Source organism: Panthera onca, chromosome B2 (genome assembly GCF_046562875.1).
Source record: "Panthera onca isolate mPanOnc1 chromosome B2, mPanOnc1 haplotype 2, whole genome shotgun sequence".
Classification (NCBI taxonomy): domain Eukaryota; kingdom Metazoa; phylum Chordata; class Mammalia; order Carnivora; family Felidae; genus Panthera; species Panthera onca.
The window spans coordinates 135,448,176-135,475,357 of NC_138343.1; the positions used below are offsets into that span (position 1 = coordinate 135,448,176).

The following is a 27,182-nucleotide window of genomic DNA, read 5'->3' on the forward strand; positions in this document are numbered from 1 at the left end:
CTGCAATAAATGTGATTTCCCAGAAAAAAGATAGGTGCTCAAAGCACAGAAACTACAAGGTCTTTCCCAGACCATGTTAGATTTTTCTTAATACACAGATTCATGAGAGTTTAAAGGTTTTTGTCTTCCAGGCAGCTTGTCTGTGATGTTTTCTAAAAAGCAGGGTGGGTGGGGCGCCTGGGTGGCTCAGTCGGTCCGACTTCAGCTCAGGTCGTGATCTCGCCGCTCGTGAGCTCGAGCCCCGCATCAGGCTCCGAGCCTGGAGCCTAGTTAATATTCTGTTTCCCTCTCTCTCCTCCCCTCCACTGCTCATGCTCTGTGTCTCTCTCAAAAATAAATAAACATTAAAAAAAAAATTTTTTTTTTAAAAGTAGGGTGGAGTATGGACAGCCTTGTGGTTTCATTCTGCCTAACTTTAATTCCGGTTTTAGTAAATGCCAACTTACTAAATGTCAAAGTGTTTGATTTGTAAATGAGACAAGCTAGAATTTAAGAAGGGGAGGATTATTGCCACTTATTGGCTGATCTTCTGTTTGTTATGTGCAGACATTGTGAACCGGGTTGCACAATTCAGTAACCTGGTAGCTTTCACATCCTAGACACATTGAATCAGAATCCTGGGCAACTGGAAGGTCAGGTAATCAGCACCTTAATGCTCACCAGGTATTCTGATTTGCCTGCTGTGGCTGGCATTGCCTTAAGGAAGGAGGTACAGGCTATAGGGGCCCATAGAGGGCCAGGGAGAAGTGGTCCAGGCCAAGATGACAGCAGAGACTGACCGAGGTTAGAGCCCGTGTGGGTGGGAGGGAGCGTTTCAGATGATGTTGGAAGAGCCGGTATTCCGCCCCTCACATTTTCAGGAGAAAATAAAGGGAAATATTCCTCCTACATAATTCCGTCCTTGATTCTACTGCGTTGAGAAGAAGTGTGCTGCCAGCAGAGGCTTTTCTAAATGGAATGTGCTATGCAGGATAAATACATGTTGAATTCCATGCCATTATCCTTTCTGAGCAAGGAGGAGCCTCTTGTCAATGTTCATTTTCATTTCCACCCGGAGCCTCTTAAACCTCTTCCCTCATTTGTCAATTTTAAAACCTCTGCCGTGCCGGGTAAGTGGAAAGGAGCTGAGGGCTGAGTTTATGGTATTCAGCTGGTGCAGAAATCCTTGAAGAAATCTTAAAACCTAACCAAGTCGTGGATGATCAGAATAGGGTTCTGGCCTTGCTCATCATGTGACTACTCAGTCTTGATTCCATAAACATGTCTTTACTCTCTGTTCTACTCCAGGCACGGTGCCAGGACTGGGGATGGAAAGAAAGAACCCCAAGAGCTCAGGACTAAGAAAGTCACAAGCTTTCCTTTCCACACACTTGCTAGAAATGAATTGTTTTATGTCTGGAGGGAGAGATCCAAATTTATTTGCCATACCGGTTACCTCTTGTTTCCAGGACTACTGATTAAATAGTCACTTCTGTTTAAAACTCGAGTTTCCCCACATATGCACAAATCTGTTGCTTACTGATTTCTTTTTTCTTAAAAGGAATTTCCTGCTGTGTTTATTCGTATTATAGTAACTTAAAAGCATTAAGGGAGTGGCTAAAAATGTAATCAGTTACAATAGCTAGCCTGTGGTTTACATTTTACATCTCAAGTGTTACCTGTAGAGGCCGCTTTTAGACAACAAACTTGAGCAGTGGAACCGATCGAGGCACAAGGGCCCACAGGGACCACCAGGCTGAATACAGACAGGCCCACCAGGCCACCCACCTCAAAATATCCATGGGCTCTAACTGACCAGTGGGGCTACTTACAAGCAGGCACAGTTACCAAAAAAGGGAAAATTCCACACATCCCCAAACCTCCTCACCTTCCTGCTTCAAATACAGCCATCACCCACTGCCTTGTTGCAGACCATCTCGCCTTTGCTCTCCTGCCCGCCGCTCCCCTGCAGTGTATTTAATAAACGTCTGACTTCGGCTCAGGCCACGGTCTCGAGGTTTGTGAGTTCCAGCCCCACGTCGGGCTCTGTGCTGACAGCTCAGAGCCTAGAGCCTGCTTCGGATTCTGTGTTTTCCCTCTCTCTCTGCCCCTCCCCACTCACACTCCCTCTTTCTCACTCTCTCTCAAAAAGAAATAAACATTAAAAAAAAATTTTTTTTTAAAAACAAACTCCTATCTCCTTTGTTCTGCCTTGGTGAATCCTTTCACCTTCCCGTGCCACTGGCTTCCACCCATTGGTTGCCCCACATTTGGGGGTCCCCATCGACACACCAGGGACACCACATTACCCTGGTCTGCCATGGCAATGGTGATTTTATACGTACGTAAATATAAAAAAGTCAGTGGGAAGCAGACGTTACCTTCTAAGCTTAATTTTTCTTGGTGTGTAATAACTTGCATTAAAAATAGTCAAGTGTAGGGGTGCCTCGGTGGCTCAGTTGGTTGAGCGTCCAACTTTGGCTCAGGTCACGATCTCCCAGTCTGTGAGTTTGAGCCCCATGTCAGGCTCTGTGCTGACAGCTCGGAGCCTGGAGCCTGCTTTGGGTTCTGTGTCTCCCTCTCTGCCCTCCCTCACTCGCACTCTGTCTCTCTTTCACAAAAACAAACATTAAAAAAAGTAGGTGTTCCATAACCATTTACCAGGTGAGAGGAATTGGTCTAGATGCTTTGAGAAACGGAGAGATGAGAACGCTCAGCTTTATCTGAGTACCTCATAGTCTGAGTGAGGGCAGAGGGTCCCTCTAGGAAACACTCCATAAAAACGGTTCAACTAAATTGGATAGAAAATAGAAGAATTGCCATTACTTGGTACATGTCTTCTCAGTGAGTTGTCCAGAGAGCTGCCGTAGAGAGAAGACGTTTTGGAAAGTGTTGCAGGTGCATGAGGCCATGAGTTGGGAGGCCAGAGGGACCAGCAGATAAAGGAGCTGCATGCTTGTAAGGGACAGATGGAAGGAGCAGGCTGCATAGAGCTTGTTGGGAATGCTGCACGGGCAGCGGAGAGCCAGGGAGGGCCGCTCGTGAAGAACGAACCGAAGATGCGGGTGTCACGTGAATGGGTGGATGGGAGGGTGGGGGGCGGGTGGGGAATGAGGCCAGAAAAGGTGTTGCGGGGAGGTGGTGCCAGATAACATTTGCAGGATCTGGTGATGTAGCAGATACTCAGGACCCAGTGGGGATTGGGTGCAGGGCATGGGTTTGCATGCGGGTGGCCCACAGTACCTGAGCGGTCAAAACTTAGCCTGCAGAGTACCTGGGACAGGCAAGAACGTTCCCCTCACGGTGTAGGTTGCAGTTCATTGTCTATCGCTGTAAATGTCCCGTGCCAAACCACGGTTTATGCTGCAGAGAGGATCTTCCAAAGGGAGAACATCACTTGGTAGTAACAACTTGGGACTTGTGAAAAAGAAGTTTGCAGCAGACTTTATAGGGAATGACAGAGGACTCCCATGAGACCAATACCATTTCTGTAACAGCCATCCCTGTCAGAGCAGAGACCATGGCATCACTGGGTGGTGCAGGTGGGAGGCCTAGGGGAAGGCCAAGTATAAGCAACTTAGGGTCGTGGCTGTGGACAAAGTGGAAACAAGAGTGAATATTAATAGGAAACTAGGTAGAACAGATGCCAGTGGATTGAACAGCTATCGGACCCACTGCTGTATACAGCAGGGACTTTTACCCCAGCGCATCGGGTCCGCCTAAAATGACAGCCTCTGATGGTTGACTCACGTTCCTTCCACTTGTAGGCAAGGAATCTAGGTAACGTGGAATGTTTACCTTTACTTTCAAAGAAGACCCTTCTTTGTGATTTTTTCCGTCTCCACTGCCTGCCCTCGGTTTTGTTCAGGGCACGATTTATGGTTCGCCATTTTTCGTGTCTGAGCACATGATTTTATACTGAATTGAGCCATTACACACCGTGGGCTTGGTCTGCAGCAAGGATCAATTTTCTATCATCACTCCCTGATATTGACCGTTTTAATTTAAAACGTGTTTTTTAAAGACATTTTTTAAGACCTTGCACCCCTGATAGATTTCCTGACTCCATAAAATATATATTGTTGTGATGCATAAAATAGGATTATTGATGTCTCTAATGGCTTCTAATCTTTTTTTTTTTTTTTACATTTTCGGTGCTAGGTGATAATTTTTCACTAAGTTAGCAAACTGTAGAATGCGTCTTAAGAAACTTTGGTTTGAGGGGTGCCTGGGTGGCTCAGTCAGTTGAGTGCCCGACTTCAGCTCAGATCATGGTCTTGCGGTTTGGGAGTTCGCACCCTGCGTCGGGCTCTGTGCTGACATCTCAGCCTGGAGCCTGCTTGGATTCTGTGCCTCCCTCTCTCTCTCTCTCTCTGCCCCTCCCCTGCTTGTGCTCTGTCTCTCTGTGTCTCTCAAAAAGAAAGAGAGAGAGAGAGAAAGAAACAAACTTCGGTTTGAAGTTATCCTTCATTTGGATAACAGTTTTACTCCATACCCATAACAAATTGCAGGCTGTGCAAAGTTCAGCCTTAGATGTGGTCTATCTGCTTTGCATTTAAAGTCGATATACACTGTAGTACATTGGAGGGCCGGGGTGGAGATAGGTTTGTTTGTCAACTATAGGAAATTGCTAAGAATCAGCCAGGCTCTCTATGATGAATTTTTCCTCATTATTTTAGAAATGACATGTTTAATATTCAGACATGAGCTTCCCTCTCTGTCTTTCTCTCTCTAGTTCTTAATTGAATCCCAGTTAACATAGTGTCGTTAGTTTCAGGTGTGTAATTCAGTGACTCGGCACTTAGACATGAATTTCGGACTCCTATAGTGTTCATCTAAATATTTAAAGGGAAATTTTTGTTCTTGAGCTCTGTTTTCCATGAAGAAAGTTAGTGAAAACCAGTAGAAAATGTCACCACTAATGTTTACTAAATCAGTCTTGATTATTACCATCTTTTCTCCAATCCTGACAAAAGTGAGTGTGTAAAATTTAGAGAGAAAGTAGTTGACAGGACTGGGGGCAGATCCCCAGTTGATCTGGTTTTGTAGCTGATATTTTTTCTTTGTAAAACTTTCAAGAGTTTCAGTTAACTTTAAATGCAGTACGATGGCAGTTTTAGGTCTCTCAGTTACGATATAGAAAGCTGGTTTGCTTTGATTAAAACGAAGGTCGGTTATTCTTTTCACACTAATTAAAGACATACTAGATCTTTTGAATGCTCAGAAGGTTTTTGTCCTATATGCAGAGTCTGTGGTGACCAAAGAGGACGTACAATGTTATCTAGAGAGGGAGATTTCAAGTCCCTTTTGGAACTGTGCCTGATAAACAGTCCTCCAGGAGAGGAAGGAATGCAAAGAATGCTTAAGTATTCAGGGAACTAGGTCATGGTTTAAAGTATTACATTTGTCAGAGAAAGTTTCTCAAGCCGTCCCTATGATCCTTGGCTCCTTGCTTCGTCGTTACCCAGTGTGCTTTAGTCTTCCGGCAAATTAAGTGGCTGGATTCACTTCTGAGCCTCTAGGAGGGCTGGTCTAGAAGTAGCAGACCACCTTGCAACACCAAAACAAAGGTAAGGCTCTAGGTTAGTGACTGCGAAGCCATAGATGTGATTAAGTGGGTTTTATTTATTTTTTTCCTTAATTGCATGAATCTCAGACTCAAACCTTTTATTTAAAGAGTATGTATGCAAGCGATAATGGGCTATGCATAGGTATATTTACAAAGAAAGGGAAGATCAGAGAGTTCCTTTTAAGTGAACAGGGGTGGGGGGGGGGAGGGTCTTTCTTTGCAGTGGGTGTTAAGCACCTCAGGGGACCGGCCCGGTTTCGCGCAACTACATATGGCCACAGTGCCCACTGTTTATTGTGGACTTAAGCTCATGGAAACCGTACTGTAGCTGAGTGTTGGACAAGGGGCACGGCCGTGACAGGTCCGGAGGCAAGAGGGAGCACGGACTGAGGTACCAGGAAGGGGGGGGACACAGAGGATGCAATGCACGGAGTGTCCCCACAAAATTCATGTGCGGAAACCGTAACGCTCAGTGTGATGGTATTAAGAGACGGGGCCTTGGGGAGGTGATGGGTCATGAAGGTGGAACCATCGTGATGGGGTTAGTTACCTCACAAGAAGAGGCAGGTGGGTGGTTTTCTCGCTCCCTGCCACGTGAGAATAGGTTGAGGAGACAGCCCTCTCAGCGGGACCCAGATTGGCCCCCCACCTTCACCTTGGACTCCCTGCCTCCAGGACTGTGTGAGAAATACACATTTGTTGTCTAAGCCCCGGTCGTTTGTCATAGCAGCCCGAGCCAAGATCGAGGAAATAGAATCTATGGTGAATTGTTGAAGAACGGAGACCCTTCAGAGGGGGCAAGAACGTTGAAAAATAGTACAATAATAATAAAAATTGAAAAGGGATGAAATGGGGCCGCCCGCTCTTCCTTAACTGCAGGACTCGGCCGCATCTTTAGTATGTTGGTAATTATTAATTACGCCTCTCCAAAAGGGGACACATAGTAGGCCTCTTTATGCAAACGCAGTTGAAAAAAGCTGGGCAGGAGAAGAGAGCGTAGCTGGAAGAGGGGTTGAGGAGAGCCCAGGGAGGCGCTTGAGGCCCTGCTGCAGAGAACATTGAATTCTGGGTGTGGCGTCTGCATTTATTGTGATGGGTAGTGTGGAGCCAATAATTAGTTGGGATCTACGTCTGCATCTGTTAGCATGTAGACGGGGATTGCAAATTTAATAGTTATTCCTAATCTGAGACTGAGACAATAATTCTAACGTATTAGGGAAATGTGTTCTTTTTTGGTGGGGGGCACAGGAAGGATGGGTTTTTGTTTCATGTAAAAATGATGGTATTTTTTTATATATTTAAAAAAATTCTTTTTAAACATTTATTTTTGAGAGACAGACAGAGCACGAGTGGGGGAGGGGCAGAGAGAGGAGGCGACACAAAATCCGAAAGAGGCTCCAGCGGCTCTGAGCGGTCAGCGCAGAGCCCGAGGCAGGGCTCGAACCCCTCAACCGTGAGATCATGACTTGAGCCAAAGTCGGATGCGCAACTGACTGAGCCACCCAGATGCCCCCTATATATCTGATTTTTAAATGAGCCACATGTGGAGAAATTCCTCCTCTCTGGTTAAACTGGGAAAATAGGGGCTATGTCCCAGCTTTTAAATGTATGTTATTTGGGAAATGCCTCAGATCATCCTGAGATGAAATATTTCATATTTTCCTATCCTTAGTGAGTGATGTCTGGACTTGCTAATGGTGGGGGGTGGGAGGGCCGAGAAAGAAGTAGAAAATTGAGGTAACAGTAAGGATCATTAAAATTTGGGGGGCTGACAAATGTCCATCGACGGATGAATGGATAAACAAGATGTGGTATGTATACATACATATTATATTATATTATATATCATATAATATATATAATATGTAATATATAATATATATATCATATGATATATAATATATATTATATATTACATATATATCATATGATATATATAAAATATATATTATATATTATATATATCATATGATATATGTATTATATAATATTTATATATATCATATGATATATATATACATATATATATGTATGTGTATAGTGGAGTATTACTCGGCAATCAAAAAATGAAATCTTGCCATTTGCAACTACATGGATGGAACTAGAGGGTATTATGCAAAGCGAAATAAGAGAAAGACAAACATCATATGACTTCACTCGTGAGGAATTTGGGAAACAAAACAGATGAACATGAAGGGAAGCAAAAATAATATAAGAACAGGGAGGGGGACAAAACATAAAAGACTCTTAAATATAGAGAGCAAACAGAGGGTTGCCGGAGGGGTTGTGGGAGGGGGCATGGGCCAAATGGGTAAGAAGCAGTAAGGAATCTACTCCTAAAATCATTGTTGCACTGTATGCTAACTAACTTGGATGTAAATTAAAAAATAAACAAATTTTCAAAAAATTTTTTAAAAATTGGGGCTGAGGACAGTTTGGATGAATTTCATTGTTGAGGTAATCCAGATAATTGCATCAGATTGAGATTATTTTCAGTCTGCAGTGAGTCTAATAATAACTGTTTATAGACTCCATTTCTATGGCACTTAATTGCACGTAGAGCTAAATATCCTAACGCAAGCCACGTTATGCCTTCAAACTTTGCCTTAACCATATTTTCTGGAGCCAAAGACAATTGGACTAGTGTGAAGTTAAATGCTGTAAATTGTGTTCCTCAAACCCTTTCCAGCTCCTGCAGGGAGTACTGGTTGTATTGCAGCTGTATGTGAACCTGAACGGAGATCAGGGGAAGGTCAAAATAGAGCCTTTTTGAATGGGATTGCAAATTCTTCTTCTGGCGAATAAGAGTAAAGAGAAATGTCATCTGCTTGTTGCTTTTTATGGTCATGAAGAAGGAAAAATCCTCGAAGTTTATGATTCCTTTACTATGAGCCAATCAACTGGCTTATATGGGCTTCGGATAAAAAGTTGAGAAAGACACGGATTTATTTTTTCTTGAGTCTGATGAAAGCAAATAAAGCAAATAACTGTATTTGGGATTGTAACTGAGCAAAATTTTTAACATAGCTGCTGCTTTTAAAATCTAAGAGTCAGGGTGCCTGGGTGGTTCAGTCGGTTGGGCATCAGACTCTTGATGGACTCAGACTCAGCTCTGATGGGTCAGACTCAGGTCGTGATCCCCTGGTTCACGAGATCGAGCCCTGCGTGGGGCTCTGTGCTGACAGCACAGAGCCTGCTTGGGATTCTCCTGTGCTCCGTGTGTGTGTCTCTCTCTCTCAGAAATAAACATTAACAAAAATTTAGGGGCACCTGGGTGGCTCAGTCGCTTAAGCGTCTGACTTCCAGCTTGGGTAGTGATGTTGCATTTTGTGGGTTTGAGCCCGTGTCAGGCGCTCTGCTGTCTACGTAGAGCCCACTTCAGATCCCGCACCACCGCCCCCTCCCATTGTCTCTCTCGAAAATAAGCATTAAAAAAAAAATCAAGGGGCGCCTGGGTGGCTTGGTCGGTTAAGCGTCCGACTTCGGCTCAGGCCATGATCTCACGGTCCATGAGTTCGAGCCCCGCGTCGGGCTCTGTGCTGACAGCTCAGAGCCTGGAGCCTGCTTCCGATTCTGTGTCTCCCTCTCTCTCTGACCCTACCCCATTCATGCTCTGTCTCTCTCTGTCTCAAAAATAAATAAACGTTAAAAAAAAAAAAAAAATTAAAAAAAAAAAATCAAAAAGTCACCATAGGGCTGTTCTTGGGAGATTGTTTCAGGCCACAATAAGCTGGAGCAGGTCAGTCTAGGCATAAGGTACTGATTCTTGCTTCTGAGTAAGTATTGGCTATTATTGGGTTTATTTTTTAAATCAGTGTATACAAAATCTATATTAATCGAATATGCCCACTTACCCTTTTCTTGAGTGTAAGTTTTTTTTTTTTTTAATGTTTATTTTTGAGAAACAGAGCTGGATAGGGCATGAGTGAGGGAGGGGCAGAGAGAGAGAGGGGGACACAGAATCCGAAGCAGGCTCCAGGCACCGAGCTGTCAGCACAGAGCCCGTCGCGCGGTTTGAACCCACGAACTGCGAGATGGTGACCTGAGCTGAGGTCCGGCGCTCAACCAGCTGAGCCACCCAGGCGCCCCTCTCTCTCTCTTTCTCTCAAATAAATAAACTTAAAAAAAAAAAAAATGAGCCATCAAAGTGAAAATTGAACTAGGAAGTGGAGCTTCTGTTTCACTAGCTCTTGAGTTTAATACGAGGGTCTCCCTGTGGTTGGCTCAGCTCCCAGTTTTGGGGCTGGTGGGTCCAGGACCACTGCACCGTGAAGGGATCCTGGCTGTGAGGCCAAGAGAACATGTCTTTTCTTCTTCTCTCTTCTCCCTTCTCCTCTCCTTCCTCTTCTCCCCCCTCTCCCTCCTCTTCCTTCTCCTTCGATGTCTTTTATTAACTGAGGGGATACTAGACAGCTCCTAAGGTACCAAATGCACTATTTTTCTAAGTATTTTAGGATACGTTACTCTATCTGTAAGGGGCAAATGATTCATCTTCATTAGCCAACCTCTTATCTCCACTGTCCCGACTCTGCCCACTCCATCATGGCCTGGAAGTAGCTGATGCCGGGCTGTACGAGCAATTTGGGTTCGGAGGTAAGTCGCACAGCCCGAATTAGAAGCAATACTACTTATTTTTCTCTTTAATTTGGCTGTAACTGACAGCCAGGCCCCTGCAATCACCCCCTTTTCCCTTCCTGTTTTGCTCTGCTTGCCTGACATCCCAGTTCCTCATCCTCCCTACTGGGCCCTGATGAATTCCATTCCATTTCAAACACATTTCCTCCCTTAGCACCATCTCCCAGACGATTTGCCTTCCATGATCAAGGCATGGTCCTTAGGAGATTCTGTCCTCTCCCTGGGTTTTAAATTTTTTTTTTTTTTTACGTTTTTTTTTTAATTTTTGAGACAGAGAGAGACAGAGCATGAACGGGGGAGGGGCAGACAGAGAGGGAGACACAGAATCGGAGGCAGGCTCCAGGCTCTGAGCCATCAGCCCAGAGCCTGACGCGGGGCTCGAACTCATGGTCTGTGAGATCATGATCTGAGCTGAAGTCAGACGCTTAACCGACCAAGCCACCCAGGCGCCCCTCTCCCAGGGTTTTAACACTAAATTATGTCCACCAAGTTTCAGTCCCATGTATAGGTCTGTGCATTAGACAAGTTTACCTCAGGAGGAGCCTTCCTTCTGTCCCTTTGGCCCCGCTGTGTTCCCATAAAGGGGAACTCTTGGAGAATGGTATCCTTGTCTCCGTCTTCTCTTCCTGTCATTTATCAACGTCCAAGCCGCCGTGAAGTGTTCGTTGGTTCCAGTTCTAGTCCCTTAGATCTTTTCCTTGTTCCCAAATTTTAAATATTCTATGTCATATGTGCAACATTCATCTAAAAACTAGTCTTGCGACTGGAAGCCCCCACTGCCCAGGCCACTGAATGGGTAGGAGCAACACTGAGTGTCCGTAGGCTGCTTTTCCGGAAAGGCAAACATGAGGAAATGAGGTTTTGGGAAGCAGTTACTAAAAGGTGGGGGTGGGGGGTGGGGAAACAGTCTTCCTGGTTCTACCCATTTTTCTATACATATAATTGCTTTATAGATGTAGATGCTTATAAAGTTAGAAGTACCCTGGACCCCTGTAATTGGAGAGGCCCTCTGCTTGCAGGTGTACATAGCCCTCTAGACTTTCTTTGCTTCCAGTTACACACCTATCATTCCCATATTCTTTATTCCCCAAGTTGCATCTTTTTTTCTTTTTAATGTTTATTTTTGAGAGACAGAGAAAGAGAGAGAGAGAGCACGAATGGGGGAGGGATAGAGAAGGGGACAGAGGATCTGAAGTGAGCTCCACACTAACAGCATCGGGGGTGGTGCAGGGCTCAAACTCATAAACCTTGAGATCCTGCTCTGGGTCAGAGTTGGTTGCTCAACTGACTGAACCACCCAGGCGCCCAGAAACCAGTGGTTTATTAAATGTTTTCCAAGGTAATCATGAATGTAAACATTGCATGTCTAATTGTAAGTACTTTTCCATTGTGGTGCAGTAGTCACATGGCCTCAGAGAAATGGCGACACGACTGAAGTCAGTTTTCCGCCGCCTTGGCCATCATCGATGCGGACTGTGGTATCTTCATCATATTTGTGCGGAAACATCATTGCAGTTTGGGCTATGCATGTATTTCGTGATTGGGTCGGCTTTTATTTTGGGAATTCTATTTGAAGCAGAAACCTAGGCAGTTGACTTAAAGGTTCAAACATTTGATTTATTGTTATTTTCCTTTTCAACAAATAATGTCCGGTACGAATTAACTGACGTTTAGGAAGTCTGTGTTTTCCTTCTCCTCCCTACCTCTGAAAAGAAAATCCCTAAAGCCTTTCTAACTTTTCTTGCAAACAGCTAGGCTTAGTATGGGAGGGAATCTTAGTGAAGCCAGCGTGTATCAGGACTGTTTCACACATGAAGACTGCCTCAGCCCCCGACAGCTGGAGAGACATTCCACAGTGCCCACCAAGTCTAAGGTGTTGACAACGTTTCTGGGCATTACTTTCCTTATACTTCAGAGTTCAAGCACATTTTCTTTGCCTGCAAACCAGACCGTTTACTGCCCTAAAGTTCTGTGCCTTTAGATTGATTTCTTGTATGTATAAAGAGGTGTTGATGTGACCTCCAGAATCCTGTCTTCTTTTAAAGTTCAATGTTCTGTGACTCACATGCTGATGATCCTCTTAGAGTCTGGTAATGTAAAGGCAGAAGTACCACTTGCTGAACTAGAAGCTTCGGGCTTTCTCTAACTCACAACTCAAAGTAAACCGGTCTGGGAGGCCCCCGTTCAAAAACTACTAAATTCCTTCTATTATTTCTTCAGATATTGTTACACCACAGGCTCTCATGAGCTGTATCATCCACTGGCCTGGCTTCCGTTACGTCTGTGCGCTGTTGGATTCTGAAACCGTCCGTCTCCACCTGGGACACCTCTGTCCCGTTGTCTTTTGTCCCTTCAAGCTGAGCCCACCCACCTCGAATCTATACCTACTGTCCTCTTCCCTGTCGATTGCATTTTCCAGCTTGGGGCAGGTGGAGAGGAGACTTCTGTGAGAAAAGCTAGTGGGATACAGAAGGGATGAAATGAAAAAGAGGAAAGTAAACAAGAGAACATCCTCTTGGAGGGTAGCCTGAGACTCCTAAGTTTGCCACAGTGAAAAAGCCAGGAGCAAGGAGAGGTCCTGAAAGGTGTAAATGAACTGACCTGCCTTGAGGGCCGGAGGCAAAGCCTTTTAAGTCAAAAATGTTCTATGTTTTGGGCGCAGGAATGGCTCAGTCGTTTGAGCATCTGACTTCGGCTCAGGTCATGATCTGGAAGTTCATGGGATCAAGCCCTGCAACAGGTTCTGTGCTGACAGCTTGGAGTCTGCTTGGGATTCTCTCTCTCCTTATTCTCTCTCTCCCTCTCTCTCTGTCCTTCTGAGGCTTGCTCATTCTCTCTCTTTTTCAAAATAAATAAACATTAAAAAAAACTGAACAGTACATACATAGGTATATAAAAGGCAATTCTTTTTCCTTACCCCATCCATCCCCTATCAATCTTCCCTCATCATAAAGAACTGCAGTTAACCGTGATTATAATATTCTTCTTGGCCTAGAATGGATTACTCAGTGGATATGTGAAAAAAAAAATTGGTGATCATCAGAAGTCAGGTTGGGTTCACTAAAAATAAACCCAGTAATCAAACCTCTGCTTCTTTTTCTTTTTTGTTGTTTTCAGGTTTCTGTACTATAGCATTTTTGAGATAAGACTGATAGCGTTTCTGGATTCTAGCAGAGATGTGACAAAATTGAATAGTTCAGCAACTCTCCTTAAATGTGGTCAAGCGTACGGTTGGATAAACATAGTTGACACATCATCCTAGTAAGCGTCGCCAGCTACAGAACTCCCTCGGCCTGGCCAGAGTTAATGTTTTACCAGCTTGCGTCAGAAGTGAGGGCAGATGTCTCAAATTGGCAAATGACTGAAAAATTAGAAAGTGAGGCTAGATTGTGTCTTTTTTTTCAAACTTTGGCATGGCGACAGTGTTGGGATAAAGAGGAAGGACTGTGTAGCTCTCCCCGCACCAAAGCAGACGGACGTGAACCACACAGTACAGGACAGAGAAAGATACTGGGGCTGTGTAAGGACAGGTGGAGAGAAGTGCATCGAATCGAACGGAAGAAAAACGCCCTGAAATGCACGAGTTCCTGTGCTTTTTGAAAAACCAAATTCTAAAGCAATTGGGCGACGCGCTGGACCATGTCGAGTGTTCACATTTTTTTGTGCCAGCATGCCTAATTTTGGAAGTTTAGCAAAAAAGGAATACAAGAGCAGGAAAACTATATGCCATGCGATGATTATTACCACTGTTTATCGCTGCCTTGTTTAAGGTATGGAAAGATCGGCAAAGTGAATTACGTGTGGCGCATACACTAGATCCTTGCCATTAAAGGGTTGTGAGAGGAATTTGTGGCATCCTGGCCAAATGTGTGGTTTCAGAATGCGGGGGAGTATGCAGAACTGACTTCACAATAGCAATTCTTTCTCTATAGTATATGTATGCGGCTGAGTGTGAAAAGGTGTGCCTGAAAATGAAGCGTTAGAATGACAAGTGTTTTAGATGATTTCTTTAGTATTTTTCTTTTTTTTAAGATCGTTGAGGGGCGCCTGGGTGGCTCATTCGGTTAAACGGCCGACTTCGGCTCGGGTCATGATCTCTCAGTCCGTGGGTTTGAGCCCCATGTCGGGCTCTGTGCTGACAGCACAGAGCCTGGAGCCTGTTTCAGATTCTGTGTCTCCCTCTTTCTGACCCTCCCCTGTTCGTGCTCTGTCTCTCCCTGTCTCAAAAATAAACAAAACGTTAAAAAAAAAAAAAAAAAAAAGATCATTGGAAAACCAGATCAACATGGGAGGGAATTGTGGATGAAAGAGTATCTAACTTATAAGCTGGAGGGAGGTAAATCACTATTTTTTGTTATCTTTATTCTTTTAAGTTTATCTTGAGAGAGAGGACCAGTGGGGAAGGGGCAGAGAGCGGGGAACAGAAGATCCTACGCAGGCTCTGTGCTGACAGCGGGGCTTGAACCCAGGAACCGTGAGATCATGACCTGAGCCGAGTCACTTAACCGACTGAACCACCCAGAAGTGCCGATAACTGGGGGTTTTAATTGATTTTATGTTGACAATAGTATAAAATGAGGGAGGGTGGCTAATACACAGCATTTCAAGTATACTCTTAATGCTTTTTTAATAAAAATACTATACTGTGGTTTGCACTGGTCTATGTGGAGTAGTGTCCTTAGTAATCAGAGCTACATTTTAAAAACATTTGATTTTAAATTTTTAATGTTTATTTTTGAGAGAGAGAGAGAGAGCGAGAGCGAGCGAGCACGAGTGGGGGAGGGGCAGAGAGAGAGGGAGACACAGAATCTGAAGGAGCTCCAGGCTCTAAGCTGTCAGCACAGAGCCTGACATGGGCTCGAACCCACAAACCGTGAGATCATGACCTGATCTGAAGTTGGACGCTTAACCAGCTGAGCCAGCCAGGCACCCCTCTATGTGTAAGTTTTTGAGTGACTACCAGACTTTTCCAAAGCAGCTGTGCTATTTTACTTTCCCACCAGAAGTGGAAAAGGGTTCCATTTTCTCCACATGCTCCCTGGTACTTGGTTCATCTGCCCTTTCGAATACTATAGTCATCTTAGTCGGTGTGAAGTGCTTGTATCTTATTGTGGTTTTGCTTTGCGTTTCCTTGATGACGTCGATCCAGTTTGTTTTTAGTGAACTAAATTTCCAGTGTCTATCTTCATCCATGTAAAGCTAAAAATTAAAGACGCCTTCCGGAAGACTGTGCAGCAAGCACCCTGATGCATCCGTGTGAACGTTGTGGGCTGTGCGCCCCTGGTAATTAAAGCAGTGCTCTTCTGGCTTCTGAAAAACGGTTCTTAACAGCCATGACTATTAAGCTCTTATCTGTTAAGATAAATTCTGCTTGTGGATGGGGGAGTTGCTCAAATAATAAAATGTTCTGGGGCGCCTGGGTGACTCAGTCGGTGAAGCGTCGGACTTCGGCTCAGGTCGTGATCTCCCAGCTCGTGGGTTTGAGCCCCACGTCGGGCTCTGTGCTGACAGCTCGGAGCCAGGAGCCTGCTTCCGATTCTGTGTCTCCCTCTCTCCCTGCCCCTCCCCTGCTCACACTTTCTCTCTCTCTCTCTCAAAAATAAATAAACATTAAAAAATTAAAAAAAAAAGTGTTTTGTAGTAGGAAGGCGTAATGGTGAGAATTTCTGTTGGTTAAACATAATTGTACAGAAGCAGTTCAAGACTGACCGGTCATGAACATTTTGCCAGACTTGTTTTTGGTCTCTTACGTGTGTCCTTTTGTTTGAACTCTGAGACATCAGAATATTTGGCAAGGGGTTAGCACTGACTCGTAAGAATAAATTCCTCATTCTTCTTCACCACAGTACCATTATCACACGTGAGAGGCGTAACATTAATTTTATCATCTAATAATAGAGTCCATATTCAAACTTACCCTATTCCTTAAATGGGTTTTATACCTGCGTTGAAAAAAAAAAAAATCCAGGATCTCCTCAAGGTTCCCAAATTTCATTCAGCTCTGTTTCTTTTTAGCCTTTTAAACTAGAATATGTCTCCCATCTTCTTGTTTTTCATGGGATTTATTTTTATGGAGAGCCGGCCAGTTTCATGCATAGTGGGTCTATCCAGTTTGTTTTTCTACGATTGGGGAACATTCCTAGCCAGACTACATCTCCCTGATATTTAGTGCTTACTGTTACATCACATCAGGAGTCTAGAACATCGGGTGGCCCCACTCTAGGCGATGCTAAGTTTGATGATTTGGTTAAGGGCTCGTACCAGATCTCCTCATTAGAGAGATGCTTTTCCTGGGGCTCCTGGGTGGCTCATTCGGGTTGGCGTCCAACTTTCAGTTTCAGCTCAGGTCATGATCTCACGGTTCATGAGTTCAAGCCCTGTGTCAAGCCTGCGGTGCAGAGCCTGCTTGGGATTCTCTCCAGCTCCCTCTCTCTCTGGCCCTCCCCTGCTCTTTCTCTCAAAATAAATAAGCTTAAAAAAAAAAAGAAAAGAAAAGAAAAGAAGCTTTTCACTGTGGGGTAACATGGCACGTTGATATAGACCGTACGGTGGCCAAACGATGTCTTAGCATCCGCTGATGATTCTTGCCTGACTCCCGTTGGAGGTTTGCAAAATGGGGACACTCTTATCCACTATTTTTTCTACATTTCTTCACTTGGCATTCTTCGGTATAAAAGACTTCCCCCCCCGCCCCTTTTTTCCCCGGCTTTTCTCCCTTTGTTTTCCCCTTTACATTAAAGATAGTTTTCAACAACGTTACGAGCATGTTTCCAATTTTTATTTCAAACTTGCCTCAAGGAAGGAAATCCCTAGCAGGGCACTTCAAAGACTCCTCTTGGTGGGGACATGTCATAGAACAAGAGAAATGGTGAGATAATTGTTGTTGGATTGGTTAAAAGAATGGGACCAAGGTGGTTATTACCCTTAGTTCTTGAGGATCACCTGGCTGGGAGTGGTGATGGTGGAGGGGGGGTAGGGTAGTAGGGAAGGGGGGTCACTAGAGTAGCACATCTGACTTTAATTAAAACATGTCAGAAAATTTTGGCAGAAATGCTTATTTTTTTCCTGAAGGAAGTTGTGAATTACCTGGTGAGACATAAGGAGTTCTGTATCTGAACAGGTCAGGGTCTTTAAGCATTGTAAATATGGAAACTAGAAATTGTAGAAAGATTAAAAAATAGCAGGAAGAAAAAAGTTCCAACTTAACATAGCCTTTATCTCTTTTGTATGATCTTAGAGAAAGACTCACAGTTTTAATCATTTTTAACTTCAAAGCATTGAAAAACAGACTCAGGTTCATAGCAACAATGGTATGAAAATGGAGGTAATAGTTCTTTTTTTCCTTTCAAAAATTTTTAATGTTTATTTTTGAAGGAGAGAGACAGAGCATGAGTGGGGGAGGAGCAGAGAGAGAGGGAGACACAGAATCCAAAGCAGGCTCCAGGCTCTGAGCTGTCAGCACAGAGCCCAAAGCGGGGCTCGAACCTGCGAATCGTGAGATCGTGACCTGAGCCGAAGTCACTTAACCAACTGAGCCACCCAGGTGCCCCCGTTTTCCTTTTTTAACTGTTTATTTTATTTATTTTGAGAGAGAGAGCGAGGGGAGGGGCAGAGAGAGAGAGACAGAGAAAGAAAATCCCAAGCAGGCTCCATGCTGTCAACAAAGAGCCCCACATGGGTCTCTATCTCAAACACCGTGAGATCATGACCAGAGCGGAAATCAAGAGTTGGCCCTTTTTTACCGACTGAGCCACCCGTGCCCATGGAGGTCATATTTCTAAGTCAGTTCTCCCAGACCTGTTTGAACCCCTTGAAGTCAAGCGATGGTGCTGATTGTGTTACCCCGACTGCCATTTTTATTGCAACAAGCTGTCCTTTTAATAGCTCTTAACCTGCTGTTTCTGGAAGACATTTGGAAAGCCAGAGGTTTGGCAAATGAAAATCTAGAGCTGGACAGTGTCCCTCATGTTAATTTGAGGTTTCCATTGTTAGTTGCATTCAGGGTGTTGAGCCCTCCGAGCGTCCCTTTAAGAGTGCATGTCCATTTTACATTGAGAAAAGGGAATAAAACCATTGAATACATTTTTGAAAAATGAACCCACCCTCCAAGAAAGTGGTGTAAAAAACAGCTTGACTACAATCTTCCCTTAGAAAACACTATCGTAGGAGACATCACATTGCTAAAGTTCACATGTTGCTGTAAAAGACCTTTGAATGAATCATTAACAGGTTTTTTTTTTTTTTTGTCAGAATACTTTACACATTTTATATTGATTTAGTAATTTGAATGTTTAAAAAAATCTCCTACTATCACTGGAAGAAGTAAGATTTTATAGGATTATTTTCCTGCCATCTGTCTCAACAGGACCACCTACATATCATTTTTTTATCCAACAAGTTGTACATTTATATTTTCCACTATAGTGTGGGATTACAGAAAGGCTGTTTTTATTATTTCTGTTGAATGACTTTATGCAGATTAAGCCATTAGAATACCTCACTGACTTGGAAAAATGTTCTAATTATCTAGACATCTAGACTGGTTTTGTTTAATTGGTTAACATTCATCTTTGCAAGAAGAAAATAGCTAGTAAATAATAAAAATTAGATTGAACGTAATTATTAATGGATGACATCACTAGCCATTTGTCTTGGTCCTACAATTGCTCATTAACACATTGATCAGACTGAAATTTTGTGTACAAACAGAACTCTGGTAGTGTTGAGCCTCCACAGACTGTGAAGTACAATTTGCAGAGAGTTAAACGATAAATTTTGTATTTTTTTTCCTTCTGTGTTCCAGGAGACCTTTTAAATCTTGAAACAAATTTACATGTAGCAAAGCTAAAACTGTGCAAGCTAATTTTCCTAGCAAGGTGTTCCGGTGGTTGGAATCACTGTTGCAAAGGCTCCTTAGGAGAAGCCAGCAAGGGGTTGGAAATGTAGATTTCTACCTGCAAGTGTCTGCTTCCCGTGTTTGAAAATGATGAAGACATTTGTATAGGTGCTAATGCGCTCCATTGCATGTTTCCGTTTTTGCTTAGGGCTTTAGTGGAACTGAGAGAGAAAGGCTAATGAAACGGAGTTAGCTTTAGCTTTGTCAGCAGACCCCCCTCCCCCCCCCCCCCCCCCCCCCCCCCGCAGTTGTTGAAGGGATAGGATCAGGCTCACGCCCCAGCTCTGCAGTCACTGCAGCTTGTCTCCCTGGGGACAGAGCCTCACACAAAGGCAAGCCAAGCAGGACTGGGAGTGGCTAGAGGAGCACAAGACACCTGGAGATCCAAGATTTGGAGGAACTTATTATTTATTTACCATTTGTTTTACCTTCCCCACCCCCACCCCCAGGAAGTCGTTGATTGTGTTTTATCACAGTCTTGTGCCTTTATGAAAGATTTAGATAGCCCGTTGATTTCCCTGTTCCTTTTTATTGTTGTATCTCTTTAAAAGAAGAATACAAGGGCACCTATCCTTTAAAAGACTTATCCTTTTGGGATTGATGTGGAAGGATTGACTTTGAGGTGGAGTTCTTTGTGAGCCTGAGCTCAGTTTAAGGGATGTAAGACAAATCTTGCTCACGGTCATTTAGTTATTTAACAAGATAACAAACCTAAAAACAAATACAGCAAGTTATACTATCTTGAAGATTCGGAAGAAAATGAATCCGTCCTTTCCTAGGGGTAATTACTTCTGCAGCTGTTTCAAGGTGGGTTGTGTACTCTGGGGCTCCAGATCTCCATCAGACAGATGGAGATGTCGAGCAAATGTCTGAGCACGGTTATTGATCGATGGGGGTGCAATAAATGTTTGTCAGTTATAAATGTTATGTAGACTGGAATGCTTTACTAAGCTATATATATATATATATATATATATATATATATATATATATATACACACATACACGTATATATACACATATATACGTATATATATACACACACATATACATATATACGTATATATATGTGTGTGTATATGTGTGTGTGTGTGTGTATACACACACACACATATACAAACACGCTTTTACTTAAAAAAAAAAAAAAGAGAGACCTGGATTTTATCTTTTTTTAGGGGTGGAAAGTGCCTATGATAACCACACCCATACAGAGAAGTAACTCATTTTCTGGATCTGCTCCTCTTTAAGAGAGTTTTTAAAATGCAAAATGGATGGAATAAGAGATCCAGGCATATTGTTCCTAAAGGTCTAGACATTTATGAGGGGGAGAGCTTTATAGAACTGAAATAATACAGAACTGTTAAATTCCTTTAACTCAAAATTTGATGCTTAATAGAAGCTCAATAGATATTTATTGAATGAGTCTCACACTTAGATCTTAAAATGAGAAGGCATAAAACCGCAAATAGACCATTGCCTCTTATTTTCCCATTTTCTTTGGTATAGTATATTTTAACAGGGCTATAAATCCTACTTCTTTTTTAGCTTTTCCCTTCTGCTCTTTTTGAACAAATATAAGACATTTTAAATGCTAATAAGTGTATACATAGGAACAGATTTTAGGACTAATGTGTGGATTTTGTAAGAATTTATTCTCCAAGTGTATTGGTTTGCCAGATACTGGTGTATCTTCTAGTAAAAAAAGCATTCATCACTGAACTATATGAGACATGGTGAGCCTTCCCTTTTCAGATCCTTAGGGAGTAGCTCATAGATGCGTGTGTTTCTTGTACTACTGTGGAAAGAGGAATAGTAGATAGAATGTGTTCATCTTCTCATTTGTATTTTATTTAAAATCTACGATAATGAAAATGTATCATGTCTGGTAACTGAAAATTTCATGAATTAACTGCATATTAATTTCTATGTGAATGTTGGGGTCTATAATGTATGAATGTGGATAGACTCACAGTGAGGGAGAATTCGTGTGCTGTTTATCGTTATCAAAGATGCACCATAAGTCCGGTTGGATTTTGATTTGGGAAAGGTCCATTCGTTAAACACAGATATGCTGGAGATCGCTTTCTCTCTGCAGTAGACAGTGGTGCTTCAGTTATGTGAAGAGAAGGCCTAGTTCATGACTGAGCTTCGGACAATGAGTTTAAAAGTGTTCTTCCAGGGGCGCCTGGGTGGCTCAGTCGGTTAAGCGTCCGACTTCAGCTCAGGCCACCATCTCACGGTCCGTGAGTTCGAGCCCCACGTCGGGCTCTGGGCCGATGGCTCGGAGCCTGGAGCCTGCTTCCGATTCTGTGTCTCCCTCTCTCTCTGCCCCTCCCCCGTTCATGTTCTGTCTCTCTCTGTCTCAAAAATAAATAAATGTTAAAAAAAAATTAAAAAAGAAAGTGTTCTTCCAGCAAAACCTCCTGCTTATTTTCTAAAATCCTTCAATAAATCTTTAAATTCATACTGTACTCTTTTAGTGGCCTAGAATGCCCACACCCAGAACCTTATTCCAGAACTCTTGGGAAGACACTTGTTATTCTAGTGTTTCAAAAGATTGTATTGCCAGGGCGCCTGGGTGGCTCGGTCGGTTGAGCGCCCGACTTAGGCTCAAGTCAGGATCTCACAGCTTGTGAGTTCACTCCCCGCACCAGGCTCTGCGCTGATAGCTCAGGGCCTGGAGCCTGCTTCTTCGGATTCTGTGTCTCTCTCTGTCTCTCTCACTCTGCCCCTCCCCTGCTGACGCTCGGGGTCTCTCTCTCTCTCAAAAATAGACATTAAAAAAAACTTTTAAAAAAAGGTTGTATTGCCTAGTATTATCTTCTTAAATATTATCTTAAAAAAAAAAAAAAGTAAAGATACAGGAGACAGGAACAGTGGCCAGGAAGCTGGGATTTTTGTAGGGTGGTTTCTATTCCAAACAAGATCTGTGACTTTGGGGCAAGTTCTGTCCGAGTTTGGTTCTCAGTGGTGTAGTTAGAGGAACTATTCTAAATGATCTTGAAGAGGAATCCTTCAAGCACGACTGTTTCATGATTTTGCTGTATGTAGTTTTTATTTATTTTTGAGAGTGGGGAGGGGCAGAGAGGGAGGGAGAAGGAGAGAGAGAGAGAGAGAGAGAGAGAGAGAGAAAGAGAGAGAGAGAAAGAAAGAGAGAGAGAGAGAGAATCCCAAACAGGCTCCCACACGATGAACATGGAGCCGGATGTGGGGCTGGAACTCATAAACTGAGACCGGGACCTGAGCCGTCATCAAGTGTTGGACGATTAACTGAGCAACCCAGGCGCCCCTATGTCTCTTTTTTAAAAAATGTGATATTGGGGCGCCTGGGTGGCTCAAGTCGGTTAAGCGTCCGACTTCGGCTCAGGTCACGATCTCGTGGTATGTGAGTTCGAGCCCCGCGTCGGGCTCTGTGCTGACTGCTCAGAGCCAGGAGCCTGTTTCGGATTCTGTGTCTCCCTCTCTCTCTGACCCTCCCCCGTTCATGCTCTGTCTCTTCTCTGTCTCAAAAATAAATAAACGTTAAAAAAAAATTTTTTTTTTAAATAAAAAATGTGATATTATTAGGTACTTTACAAAATACTCAGAACACTGCCCCTCCCAATTTTGGCATATGAATACTATCTTTCATTTACAGAATTCCCTATGTTTCCATGTCACTTAACAAATACATTACAGCTGACTGAACCATTCTTTTTATTTGCCAGTAAACACAATGACAGCTTATTTCCATTCCGCAGGGAGTGACTTTGTTTATGGGCCCTCCCCCTGTTATTTCCGCAAGGTAAGTGTCCAAGGCTTCGTGACAGAGTAGAAAGAACACGCGCTTTGTAGTCAAGACATGTGTTTGAATCCCTGTCTGCCACTTACACAAGATAAGTAGCTTAACGTGAAGTTTTCCTCTACAAATTGGGTAGAAGGCTGCAAAGGGCTTGTGTTTACAAGTTATGCTAATTTCGATGCCACTGGGGACAAGTAAGTGCTCTGACTTTGCTGCCGCATCCCTGATATTGGTAGTTTTCCCTTGACAGGCCAGGGATGGTATCTGAAGTTTGCCTTGGTGTTTGCGTTTCTTTTTTAAGAGAAAAATTTTTTAACATTTATTTTTGAGAGACAGAGACAGAGCAGGAGCAGGGGAGGGGCAGAGAGAGAGGGAGACACAGAATCCGAAACAGGCTCCAGGCGCTGAGCTGTCAGTGCAGAGCCCGGTGCGGGGCTCGAACTTGTGAACCATGAGATCATGATCTGAGCCAAAGTCGGACGCTCAACCGACTGAGCCACCCAGGCGCCCCTGGTGTTTGCATTTCTTTAGTTTATTAGAGCAGATGATACATTCCCATGTGTTGATTCATGGATTTAATTTCATGCTATCAATGGTATTTATTGCCCACTTAACCTATTGGGGTCTTATTATATGCTTCAAAACTCATGGTTTATAGTTTCACATTTGCAGGCAGTCTGTCAGCTATATAATTTTTCCAAATTTTGAGTGTGTTTGTGTGTGTGTGTGTGTGTGTGTGTGTGTGTGAGAGAGAGAGAGAGAGAGAGAGTTGTTTACAGTGTCTTCTTTTGGGTTACCAGGCAAAGCTCCCAGTCCTGACTTAACCCATTGTGTCCTGATGATCCCACAGAATTTTCAGTCTTGGGTTTTGGTGTGTAAAGCATTCTACGTGAGGTTGGGACCCAGTTTCTTGGGGCTTCTTGTCTCCACATACGTTTTTGTTTATTTAACAAACACTTAAATAGTGTTTACTCTATATTAACCTGAGCAATCCTATCGATGTTATGAGTTATTAGCCCCATTTTACAGATTAGAAAACTGAGGCACGCTGAGTGGTGAAGTAGCTTGCCTAAGGTAACAGCACTAGTAAGCAGAGCCTGGGTTGAAATCCTGGAGATCAGGCTCCAGAGATGGCTCTCTTTACCTCTTATTATGCTAATGGAGTTATTCTAATGGAGCATACCAAGTTTTTCCCTTTAGTGCGTGGACTGGTCGCATAACTTGGTTTTGGCTCTCACGCAAGCTCACCCCTCACATTTGCAGGGCCCAAGGCAAGAATATAAATGAGGATCCACATACCACATGTCGAAATATTTTAAGTCTCTTAATCAAGCTAATAAACTGTTAAATGTTGTATCCTCGTTCCTGACCATTAAACCTTCATAATGACCAAGAAGGCCAAATCTGAGCATAGAATTCTTTTCATTTTTTTGAAAATTTTATTATTATTTTTAATATTTATTTTTGAGAGAGACAGAGTGCAAGTGGGGTAGGGGCAGAGTGAGAGGGAGACACAGAATCCGAAGCAGCCTCCAGGCTCCGGACTGTCAGCACAAAGTCTGTCCCATGAGCTGTGAGATCATGACCTGAGCCAAAGTTGGACGCTTAACTGACTGAGCCACCCAGGCTCCCCGCCTTTTTTTTTTTTTTTTTTCTCTAGTTTATTTACTGAGAGCAGGAGAGAGGGAGAGACAGAGAACGAGTGGGGGAAGGACTGAGAGAGGTGGGGTGACACGATCCGAAGCGGGCTCAGTGCTGACAGCAGTGAGCCCCAGGCAGGACTTAGACTCACAAGCCACAAGCTCGTGACCTGAGCCCAAGTCGGACGCTCAACCGACTGAGCCACCCAGGCGCCCCTGCGCTTAGAATTCTTAGACCTTCCATGTCAGAATGTGGTGATGCGGGGAGCAGCAGCATCCAGCCCGCCCTCTTCTCACTCCTGGCTCACCCTACACCTTGAGGGGCCTTCAGCTCACGCATGTGATTGTCTAGCTCATGGTCCGAGCTATGTCCCTACGCCCCAACCTTCACCGTAACAAATGCCCTTTGGCTGGCTTCTCGGCCCTGTGAGCACCATGATCTTGGGTCCCCCGGGGCAGGCGGGACATTGATTTCAGGTAGGTTTCTACTCTTGGTGCCTGTAGGGAGGGGAGAGCCAGAGAAGGGCCAGAATGGGAGTCTCTAAAGTGAGGTGCTCTTTGGCCTGAATCTAACAGTGTTATTGCTCATCTGGATGCTTTGAAGCCGTTGCTTCTCTCCTGACGCCTCTCGCGTGTGGACTTGACCGCATCCTTGCTGTCTTCCTCCACTTCTTGTTATTACTCTTGACGTTCAGGTCAGACACACGTGAATTATTTACTTAGAGCATATCGTGTGTAAGGTGCTGGGTGTGTAAGAGACATGCTGTCCCCACCCTCATGAGTCTCTATCTCAGCTTAGCCCTCGCCAGCTTCCCACAGCACAGCCCGCATTCACGTTGTGTCAAAGTACAGAGGTGATGGCGAAGGATATTGATTTTTTCCCGATTGGCCCAAGACTGATCCTTCTGGAAGGAGGGTAGGAGGAGCAGTGGAACAGGAGGCTGTTCTCCAAGGAGGCTCCGCTTGTGCTGTAGGATGGTGAGGAGTTAGGGTTTAGGAAGCAGGCGAGACTCACATAGCAGATGCGGAACTAAGGAAATTAACAGGGAGGCCAGCTGTCGGGACACTGCAGGCAGCAGGAAATCAGACGTGCAGTGTTGATGCCTGAGCTAGGGCAGAAATCAAAAAGTGGATGATGCAGACAGCACTGAAAACTCAAAAAATGATGGGACTTGATGGTGTAATATGATAGGGAAAGGATAGGATAAAACCGGCAGAGAGGTTCAGGGTAGGACCTGAGGTCCCTGCGTGGGGAACGACACTTATTTTGGAACAATACTGGGAGTGTCTGACCACAGCAAACCCCCTCAGGTGGAAGGTTCCTGTTAAGAATGTAACAGATACCGCCTAAGACCTGACTAAGAATAAACAGTAGACCATAAAACCTGTGACCCACAAGGGACAGTATGGCCACAGACCACCCCTCCTACATTGGAAACGAGCCAATCAGGAATGGACAACCCAGCACCTAGAGCTATCAAGCCAATGAGGGTTGGACCTGAGAAGGAACCAGCGGGATGGGAGGGGGAGGGGACGACCAGAACCTTATGTAAAACAAGGACCCGCCTATAGTCCGCGGGCATTTACCTTTGAATGTCCCCTCTGTAAACGGAGCTTTCCTACTTTTCTTACTTTCTAATCTTAAACTCTAATAAACTCATGCCTGCCGTTCATCCTGTGTCCACTCTTCATTCTTCGAATTGGAGACACAGCCAATCCCTGGTATTGCGGTAAAAAATCTTGCAACAGTATCAGTGTGGGGTTGAATGAGAAGCAGAAAAGCCCAAAACGATCCCCAAGTGTCTAGGTTCTTACACCTAGATGTTATTCCTTTCCTGGAAAGGAGTAGTATCGAGAAAAGATGGCCTAGGGGGTGCCTGAGTGGCCCAGTCAGTTAAGCGTGGGACTTCAGCTCAGGTTATAATCTCTCATGATCTCAAGGTTCATGAGTTCAAGCCTCTCTGCTGTCCGTGTGGAGCCCGCTTCTGATCCTCCGTCCCCGCCTTTCTCTGCCCCTCCCCCGCTCGCTCGTACTCTCTCAAAAATATAAATAAAAAAAATAAAAAACTTAAATAAATTTAAAAAGATGGCCGAACCATTGGGGCCAAATGCTAGGAGAGGGCAACAAAAGCAGGGATTTGTTCTTTGTAATGCTAATAGCTGACCTTGATTGCTTACTACCTGTCGGGTGCTTTCTTAAGCACTTAATACACACAAACTTGTAAATCCTCTTTCTACCCAGGGCAGAAACAGGTACCTAGAGAATCTGGGAGTCCTTTTTTCAGTGTCGGGTCCTGTTGGTTTCATCTCCAAAATACATTACGGGTTGAGCGTTCCTGTCCCCAAACTCTCCTCTCTGGTTCCAGTTCTGATACAGTTGCAGTCTCCCTGCCTCCGTTCTGGGCCTCTTTCATTCTGTTGTCTACTTTGCAGCCAGATTGATGGTTTGGGTGGTTTTTAGTGTGTTTATGGTCGACTGACATCCCATAAAGCATGCGTAAGGTGTGTGGCTTTGGTGGATTCTTACAAAATGAACACCTTTGTAAAGAGCTTCTGTGTCAGTTTGTAGAACATTGCCAGCGCCCAGAATCCTCCCTTGTGGCCCCTTGCGGTGCGGATTGTGTCCCCCTTCAAAATTCATATGTTGAAGCCATAACCCCCAATGAAACTGTTTGAGGATAA

At 44.0% G+C, this 27,182-nt stretch overlaps 1 protein-coding gene across 2 annotated transcripts in view; it reads left to right on the plus strand.

Annotated features, from left to right (window-relative positions):
- AKAP12 (A-kinase anchoring protein 12) overlaps nt 1–27,182 on the plus strand; it is a 101,704-nt gene that overhangs the window by 8,223 nt on the left and 66,299 nt on the right. The gene's annotated exons all lie outside the window — the stretch shown is intronic.